This window comes from Petromyzon marinus, unplaced genomic scaffold, assembly GCF_048934315.1.
Source record: "Petromyzon marinus isolate PM22_M1 ecotype Great Lakes invasive population unplaced genomic scaffold, UKy_Petmar_22M1.pri1.0 PM_G_Scaffold_30, whole genome shotgun sequence".
NCBI classification, from domain to species: Eukaryota; Metazoa; Chordata; class Hyperoartia; order Petromyzontiformes; family Petromyzontidae; genus Petromyzon; species Petromyzon marinus.
In genome coordinates, this window is record NW_027422873.1 from 978,844 (window position 1) to 988,710 (window position 9,867).

Consider the following 9,867-nt stretch of genomic DNA (forward strand, 5'->3'; position numbering starts at 1 on the left):
CTGGTGTATAATGCAATGGAAACTTAGGATGGGTCTATTTTCATGTTCACAGAGAAGCGCCACAAATCCTTTGTTTTTCCCCACCATACACGGAGCACCATCAGTACACACTGAGAGAAGTTTATCCATAGGTAGACTTTTTTCTTGAGCAAACGCCATGAAAGACTTGAATAAATCCTCACCTCTTGTGGACCCTTTTAATGGCAGAACAGCAAGACTTTCTTCGCGCAGTGTGTCACCAACAGCATATCTTGCAATCATGCTGAACTGCGACAAATGGCTCACGTCTGTTGACTCATCCAAAGCCAGAGAAAAGAACGGCGCTGCATTTATGTCCTTCACTTGCGTTTCCTCCACTTTGTTTGCCATCACGATGGTACGATCATGAACAGTTCTTGCCGACAGAGGCATGTCTTGTATCCGTTTGATTATCTTGTCTTTGTTCGGAAGATCATCAAAAAGTTCATTGGCTACATCCAGCATGAACGTTTTAGCATACTCGCCATCTGTGAATGGTTTTCCGTTCCTCACTATTGCTAAAGAACCAGCAAAGCTAGCCGAATTATAGTCACCTTGCCGGGTCCATACGCGGAGTTGCTGCTGGCTAGCTTGCACCCTGCTCAGAAGCTCTTGGCACGCTTTCTTTCTGCTGTCTCCCGCAGGGTATTTTGATGCAAAGGTAGCGTGGCGCGTGTCGAAGTGCCGCTTTACATTCGACCGTTTCAACGATGTAATTTTGTCATTGCAAATTAGACACACCGCAGAACCCGCTCTCTCCACAAAGGCGAATTCTTCGGTCCATTCGTCCTGAAATGTACGATACTCGTCGTCTTTTTTTCTTTTCGCCATCTTCTTCGTCGAAGGGTTAGCTTTGAGCTAATGACCGAGCAGACGCAGTCTCAGACTGATTCAAAAGGGGGCGTTTACCTGTTTTACCCAGCAACGGCAAACGTAGGCCAGTATCATCCAATTAAAATAATGGACAATTGCTCCTGCAGCCCTGAACAGGACATGCGCAGTGAAAAATCGATGGATGGATTAAAACAAGTGAGAATATTTTGTTTTATCTGCGAGCCATATGCAATCATCAAAAGAGCCACATCTGGCTCGCGAGCCATAGGTTCCCGACCCCTGCATTAAACAGTGCGAACTGTGTCTGCTACTTGTTTTTATATATTGCGACCTTGTCACTTATGCATCTCTCAGAAAGAATGTGTATTAATGAAATTACGTGTAATTGTAGGGATGGCAAAGTCAAGTTCGCAGTTTTCTGCATCGACATGTGAAAGATGCTGCTACGGACAGGTGTAATGCTGTAATTTCATTGTGGATAATTATGTACACTTTAAATGGGCACATTTAATCCTGTGTGTGACTGGGTGACAGCATTTAGATTCAGAATTATCTCTTGCATGTGAGACAAGGGAATCATTCATTGTTTTAGACTATTAATTTAGAAAAAAATTATGTTACTGATAAAACTGTCTTCCTGCTCAAACGATCATGGCATGATATTCGTATTTATGGTCCTGATCCAGTGTTGGTAATTCCTTTAATATCACCAACAAATAGTATTTAAACCTGTAATTGACTAAAAAATCCGATCATAACAGCGCAGGTTGTAAAATCATGTTTTACTTGCAAATAAACACGAACGGTTTCTTCTTAAGCAGTGCATTGTGGTTCTCTTACCTTTGGTCACTGTCAAAATAAATCTGAGCAAATCTGACCGACTGTCAGGTAGCACCAATACAGAGATGGGTAACTCTAGGCCCATGTAGTCATTGATCAGACTCATCAGTGTGGTATCATCACCAATACAGAGATGGGTAACTCTAGGCCCATGTAGTCATTGATCAGACTCATCAGTGTGGTATCATCACCAATACAGAGATGGGTAACTCTAGGCCCATGTAGTCATTGATCAGACTTATCAGTGTGGTATCACCACCAATACAGAGATGGGTAACTCTAGGCCCATGTAGTCATTGATCAGACTCATCAGTGTGGTATCATCATCACCAATGCTCACTGCAGTGAAGACTGCCTCTGGCAAGCCACACATGTAGAGTTGCCACTTTCACACCGCGGGGTCAATTAGCTGGGCTAATTCAAAGCAGCTCGAGAAAAACACAATACAAACTCAGCGTCTGATGCCACGATACTGCTAAGGCAAGATGAGCCCATCATAATAGTAACACTGTGTGTCTGTGTACACCATGTTAATTACACTGTGTGTGTACACCATGTTAATCACACTGTGTGTGTGTGTACACCTATGTTAATCACACTGTGTGTGTGTACACCTATGTTAATCACACTGTGTGTGTACACCATGTTAATCACACTGTGTGTGTACACCATGTTAACCACGCTGTGTGTGTACACCTATGTTAATCACACTGTGTGTGTACACCATGTTAATCACACTGTGTGTGTACACCATGTTAATCACACTGTGTGTGTACACCATGTTAATCACACTGTGTGTGTACAACATGTTAATCACACTGTGTGTGTACACCATGTCAATCACACTGTGTGTGTACACCTATGTTAATCACACTGTGTGTGTACACCTATGTTAATCACACTGTGTGTGTGTGTACACCTATGTTAATCACACTGTGTGTGTGTACACCTATGTTAATCACACTGTGTGTGTACACCTATGTTAATCACACTGTGTGTGTACACCATGTTAACCACGCTGTGTGTGTACACTATGTTAACCACGCTGTGTGTGTACACCATGTTAACCACACTGTGTCCACCTATGCTAATCACACTGTGTGTGTACACCTATGTTAATCACACTGTGTGTGTGTACACCTATGTTAACCACACTGTGTGTGTACACCATGTTAATCACACTGTGTGTGTAGACCATGTTAATCACACTGTGTGTGTGTACACCTATGTTCATCACACTGTGTGTGTGTACACCATGTTAATCACACTGTGTGTGTACATTTATGTTAACCAAATGCCAACGTTGGCTCAGCGTTGCATGTTTACTGGGTTTGAATTAAAATGTTGTGTTCTCGATGGAGTAATTTCTGCCCTTCTAAATTTTTCAACGCTTTTACCGAACTTGATTCCTCTGTCTGTCGTGGTCAAATTCTTGTAATAAAAATGTAGTCTACTACATTTAATACAGGCTATGACAATTCATATCCTGTATTAAAATCGGCATCAATTAATCAATTCATTGCCTCCTTTCCAGCAATTAAAAATAAGATTTATGGACGGCATCTTTAAAAATGTTTGTGCAGGTGGGAAAAACGCCGCGGTCCCTAAACTGCGGAATCGTCTCGCGCGACGAGCAGGCGCCGCGTGTCTGAGGCGCGCCTGCTCCGTGTGCGTGGTGTTAACGAGTTACGGACAGCATCACACACACAAAAAAAAGTAGCACGTTGAAGATTAATTTATAAAGTAAACAATCAATTAAACGGCTCTTTTAAAGCAATTACAATTTTTTTTATGGACGGATTATTTAATTTAATGTTTTTTTTGGCTAGGTCAATGAAACGCCGCGGTCCCTAAATTGTGGAATCGCCTCGCCGGGGAAGTAGGCGCCACGTCCTTCTCTCACGGCGGTGAGTTATAAACTATTTAATGATTGTTATTATTATTAATCTTTAAAGCTTGTGATCAAAACATCGTCCACTTCCCGTTGCCCACTCGACTTCGTCTTCCTCTTCTTTACCTTTTAGCGCACTTTAAAATAAGAAGGCGTTGTTTAAGAATAAAACGTTGTTGTTGTTATTGTGTGTAAGGCGTTTCCAGGGTAGTCCTCGACTTACGACGGAGTTGCGTTACAGCCACCAACACCGTAACTCGAAAATATCGTCCTTAGCCTATCCGGGAGTCTTACAGAATGGTGATAATTTAGCAAAAACAGAGAAAGTTTACAGTAGTACTGTATAAACTATATACCGCATGTATTTATTAAAATACTGTATTGCACAGTGAAATGTAAAGTTAAACAAACAAGGTTAATTCTTAGACTATGAGCTGCAATTTAATATAAAGTTTTTTCCAGGAAACAATCCTATCTAAGCTATAACAACTTTAAACATGCATTGAACGTAGCGTATCGTATGTTGTACTGTACTCGCCAAGATTCGTACGTCGCACGTCGCTGCGTTTGCCTGCCGCGCGAAATTTAAAATATTTTAACAATTTTGTCTTATCGTAAGATCGTAAGATCGAAATAGCGTAAGTCGGGGATCGTCGTAAGTCGGGGACCTCGTGTGCTGCCCTGCAGGCTGTCACCACGTGTGATGTCACCACCACGTGTGTTGTCACCACCTCGTGTGTTGTCACGACCACGTGTGATGTCACCACCACGTGTGATGTCACCACCACGTGTGATGTCACCACCACGTGTGCTGTCACCACCACGTGTGATGTCACCACGTGTGCTGTCACCTGTTAATGAACTCCGCGTTCAAATCCAATTAAAATTAGTTTTATACATTTGTGGCGGCCCATTGTAAAACCTCAACACACTGAGATGTCTCAGAATATTGAAGTCAGCAACCCCCCCCAAAGTCAAAATCCTGGCTCCTAGCCCACTGACCCTCCTCCACCTACAACACGTGGAGATCCCTTTATACAGCAGTGGCTTGGCAAAGAGTTGCAAATCATAATTGTTTTATATTTTTATTATTTTATTGTTTCCCTTCTACGTGGTGACTTTACCGAAAGAACCAAGAATATAATAAAACAATAGTAATATAATAATACAATATTATAATAACATTTAATATATAATATAAAATATATCATATATAATAATTACATATTTTAATTAAATATTATAATAGTAATATAATAATATAATAATACATTTTGATTTAAAGCTTTCGTGACTGCAGGGATTCATATTCTTGGTTCTTTCAGTAGAGTCACCTGCACGTAGAAGGGAAACAATAAAATAATGAAAATATAAAACAATAAAATTGTTCTTGCTGTGGTTTTTCTTGCTGTGGTTTTCACACCTGATGATGATTGCTTGTGTTGCAGTCGAAACGTCGTGATAATTTTATTGTTTTACATATTTTTTATTGTTCCCTTCTACGTGGTGACTTTACCGAAAGAACCAAGAATAATATAATATAACAATAATAGGGGTTATTCCTCTTTTTTTTCTGGCAATAAAAAGAAAGCCGTCCCTTGGTGTGGACCAATCAGTTTGAAGGACAATGCATCAAATATTATCATAGTATTTGTGTTTTGTTTACATTTTGACTGCAGGTGTTGTGGTTAATGCAGTAACATGAATCCTTGTTAAAAGGTTTCAGTTTTGTTGCCAGAAAAAAAGGGGAAACCCCCCTCCCCCTATTATTGTTATTATTGTTATTATTATTGTTATTATTATGATGATGCAGTGATCACCTTTGTGTTGGGTGGTTTTGACTGTAGCCGCGGCGAGGATGACCCAGAGTCTGCGTGAGGATTTTATGGTCCTCCTGCATAGACCCAGATGTTGATGAGGCCTGTCAACCCCCCTGCCAGCACCACCACCACCATCACCACCACCATCATCACCATCATCACCACCACCACCATCACCACCCTCACCATCACCACCATCATCACCACCCTCACCACCATCATCACCACCATCACCACCACCATCACCACCATCATCACCACCATCACCACCATCACCATTACCACCACCCTCACCATCACCATCACCTCCATCACCACCATCACCACCCTCACCACCACCACCACCACCCTCACCATCACCACCACCACCATCACCACCATCATCACCACCATCACCACCATCACCACCACCATCACCACCATCATCACCACCATCACCACCATCACCATTACCACCACCCTCACCATCACCTCCATCACCATCACCATCGCCACCACCATCACCACCCTCACCACCACCACCACCACCACCCTCACCACCACCATCACCACCATCACCACCACCATCACCACCCTCACCACCACCATCACCACCACCCTCACCATCACCACCACCATCACCCTCACCACTGTTGTATACGGCCCCTTTTTCCACAATTAATATCCATAAGAATATTTACGGATGCATACACATAGATTTATTTTTCCCTTCTTTCGTGACAAACAATATATATTTTTTAATAATGAATAAAACCCGCAAGCCAGAAAAACGAAAAACCAGATGTCGGTCATAAACAGGCCATATATATAAAGAAATAATAAAACTCTCAAGGCGAGGATGTAACAGCTATCGGCGAAAATCGCCAGATGAACAAGAGTTTGATGGGCCCCTTAGGAAAGGTCCCTCCGAGGTCAGAACACCAAGAGAGTAGACACGGAGACGCCAACAGGGTAAATCGTATACAATTTTTTTTGTTTCTTATTTGTCAGTAAAACAAAAATATATAATTAAAAGGCAACAACAAGAATAAGATCAAATTAACGGTCCTAACGCTCACTCCAATTAAGACCAGGCCACCAGATACATCAGTGAATTATTATCCGATAATTAATTCGCTATCAAATGATTTTCACCTTTAATACTTACTGTTAAAACAAAGCTTGGAGACAAATACCGAGTCACATCAAAGGTTTTCGAGAAGGAATGAGACAACGGGCAAACTTGCGAAAGAGTTTAAACAATATCCCAAGCAACCCCGACCACCTTTGTCTCTTGCAACGCGGAGAAGCAGGAATTACACCTTATCACGAGGGGCCATCTGGAAAAGCCGGCCGGGTTTGATGAGGAGGCACACCCCACCCCACACACGGCAATCAGGCAAACAAAGTTTTAAAGAAATTGCAATATAACATTAATAATAACGTGTTCACCTTACACGACATTCCATTATAGAACCTTACAGAACCAAGGGATATGGATTCCAACAATCAAGAAACGGACCTCTTAAACTCAGGATGATAATTATTTTTCTTTTTAATAATTCCATCATAACAATTCGAACCTCGGTAAAACCGAGAGGTGTCGGGAGGACGTAGTTACAAACACGAGTCTTGGCAAACATGGGAGCAAATGGTATTTGAGAAATATAAGTCGAAAGTATAAAGAGATAGGTGCTCCCGACCACCTTTGTCTCTCCCGAAGAGCGCGAGAGAGGAATTTCACGCCAGGGCAAACAGATCGTTATCGCAGGAACCATCTGCCACACACGGGACTTAGTAGTGGCCCCACCCCACCCTGCACACGGGCAGCAAAAGAGCGAGCGTGCTTTAAGTTAAATAAACTGTCACACATTTATAAACACAAAGTGACGAAAATTAAAAAAAACTAAGTAAGAGCCAAGGTAACGGGGTGGATTAGGCTGTTAGAATGTGGAGTCGAAATGATATTTGCAAAGTATAGAGAGATGGGAAGATCCCGGCCACCTTTGTCTTTCCCTGCAGCACGTGATAAAATGCATACGCTCGGAAGAGCATCTTCACTTGGAAACAAATCAAATACTATGAATCACAAGCATGATCATAACTGTGTATGATAAGATACCAACTGTGATGTGAAATGTTAAACTAAAAAAAATCGTAACCATTTCTTTGTGCGTCGAAAACGTGTACGAAAAGGGGGGGGGGGAACCCGCCCCTCTCTCTGGGTGGATGGAGTAGACAACCAGACGCCTTCAAGATGAATCGAAGTGTCTGTTGTCTTGATGTTTATGGCTTGAGGAAAGACCCGAACAGAACCGTGTCATAAATGACACACACACAAACATACACACTGACACACGAACCCCCCCCCCCCCCCCACCACCGACACACGAACCCCCCCACCGACATACGATCAGATCAAAGATAGCTCCGCCTCGTGAGGGGGAGCCGAGAAGGAGAGAGATTTTTGGCATAAAAAGGAGCCGTTTCAGCATTGAAATCAACTCATCAGCCCTCGGGGGCAGCTCAACAGAAGAAGACTCATCTCAACTCAGCTCAACAGAAGAAGACTCATCTCTACTCATCTCAGCAGAAGACCCGCTCAACTCATCTCAGCAGAAGACCAGCCATCACCGACGCCGGAGACGCCTCTACAACTCGCCGAATTGGCGAGTGTCGCCGATTGGCGACCCGCTGCCGCTGTTAGCGGCCAGCGCCACCACGAGCGAATCGTGAGCCTGCAATCTACAACCGCCGACGACGGAACACCAGCGTGCCAGCTGCTCGCAGACGCACTGCGCGCATTACCTACCGTCCGCGTACAACCGCGCCGCTGCGGGCATGCTTCTATCGCCATCTACCAGACGGTCATCGCAGCTACAACAACGTATCTACTCGTTCACCAACATCCGTCGAGTCCGAACCAACTACTGAAAGAAGAATCAACTGATACGTATGATACACTGCCCCCCACTACACGACAAACCAGACGTCTGCTTGACGCAAAGAATCGATTCTGAACATTGGCCTACTCTTTCACCACTCATACCATTCAACACACACACGGGTCATTAACAAAGCCTAAAACCTCAAGCCATTGAATTATCCGTGATTGTGGAAACATCGCAACGACCGAGTGAATAATCCATCGTTTTTAAGAGTGTTCATAATTTTCCTCTGTAATATTGTGCTGGGGCTGTACTTCTAACCGCATAAATTACCAACTGACCCATTAACAAGGATTAATTCTTGGCACCTCACCACGGAGCGCCCTCGCGGGGGTGAAGAGCGGGTTCAACCGGTTCCCTGTCAAGGGTCTGGCCACAATTAATTAAAAGATTTGCCCGAGATAAGGATCTCAAAAGGAAACATCGCCACCCATTGAGTTGCGTTGAAAAGTCGATTAGAAATACTTGAGTCGTTCGTTAATATTTTTCTTTCTACATAATCTTGCTGGTATCCACGAATGAAATAACGAATTCAAACGCATATTTGTGCCTCCAAGAATAATACTGGTTGGAGTGCCCTTTCAACGAGTAGCGTTGCATAATAATCAGTCATCCTATTGTTAACAACGTGACAATAATTGCATTAAGGGCCGCGCATGATCAATGACCGAATACTGTGTTGTGTGACAATTCAAGTAACGAAGCATTGCGGCCATCGAGTGGTGTTGATAAGGCAATTAGAAGTATTTCAGTCGAACGCTTTAAATTCATAATCGTTATGAATCAATGAACGAACATCAACGTGGTACTGTGCTGACGATTTCAAGCATAATAACTTCGCATATCAGAATGTATTAAGGATTGGATACGAATCAAAGACCAAGTGCCGTGTTGTGTAACAATTCAAGCATACGAGTTTGCATATTATAAAGTTAAGGTTTGATAGAATAGTTCGCATGTTTTTAATCTCTCTCTCAACAACCGATCGATTGCGTTACGCGTCGGGAATTAACCACAGGTGCCGCTATCGAGGTGAAACAACGCAATCGTGATGGTATCATGTTAATGCTGTGTTGAAATTCCAAAATCCCGAGATTGAGTTTTTATATTATCCAAAAATTAAAGTTAGCTAGAAATAAAATTGACTAAAGCAGAAGGTTTGTGTGTGATTCTTCCTGAAATTCTGCATAATATTGTTCTGCGTATGAGATCTGAATCCTGGGGATCTATCATAAGCACGCTATCACCACACATAATCCATAACACATAATTCATAATGTTCAATCGAGAGTAATCGTATCCTTATCGATAATACGGAATTAAAGAGCAGAGTCGAATCGACTCTCTCATTCACGCTCACAACGCCTGCGTCACTGCATACGATTAATTGCGTTATTCCAATTCATAACACAATCCTCGTCACCGAGGCCCGACCTGATAATCCATAACGACCTGCATTGTCCTAACCACGCCCACTCGCATAAATTAATACGATTATCTCTCGAATCAGCATAATTTATGCGCATAATTTCCGATA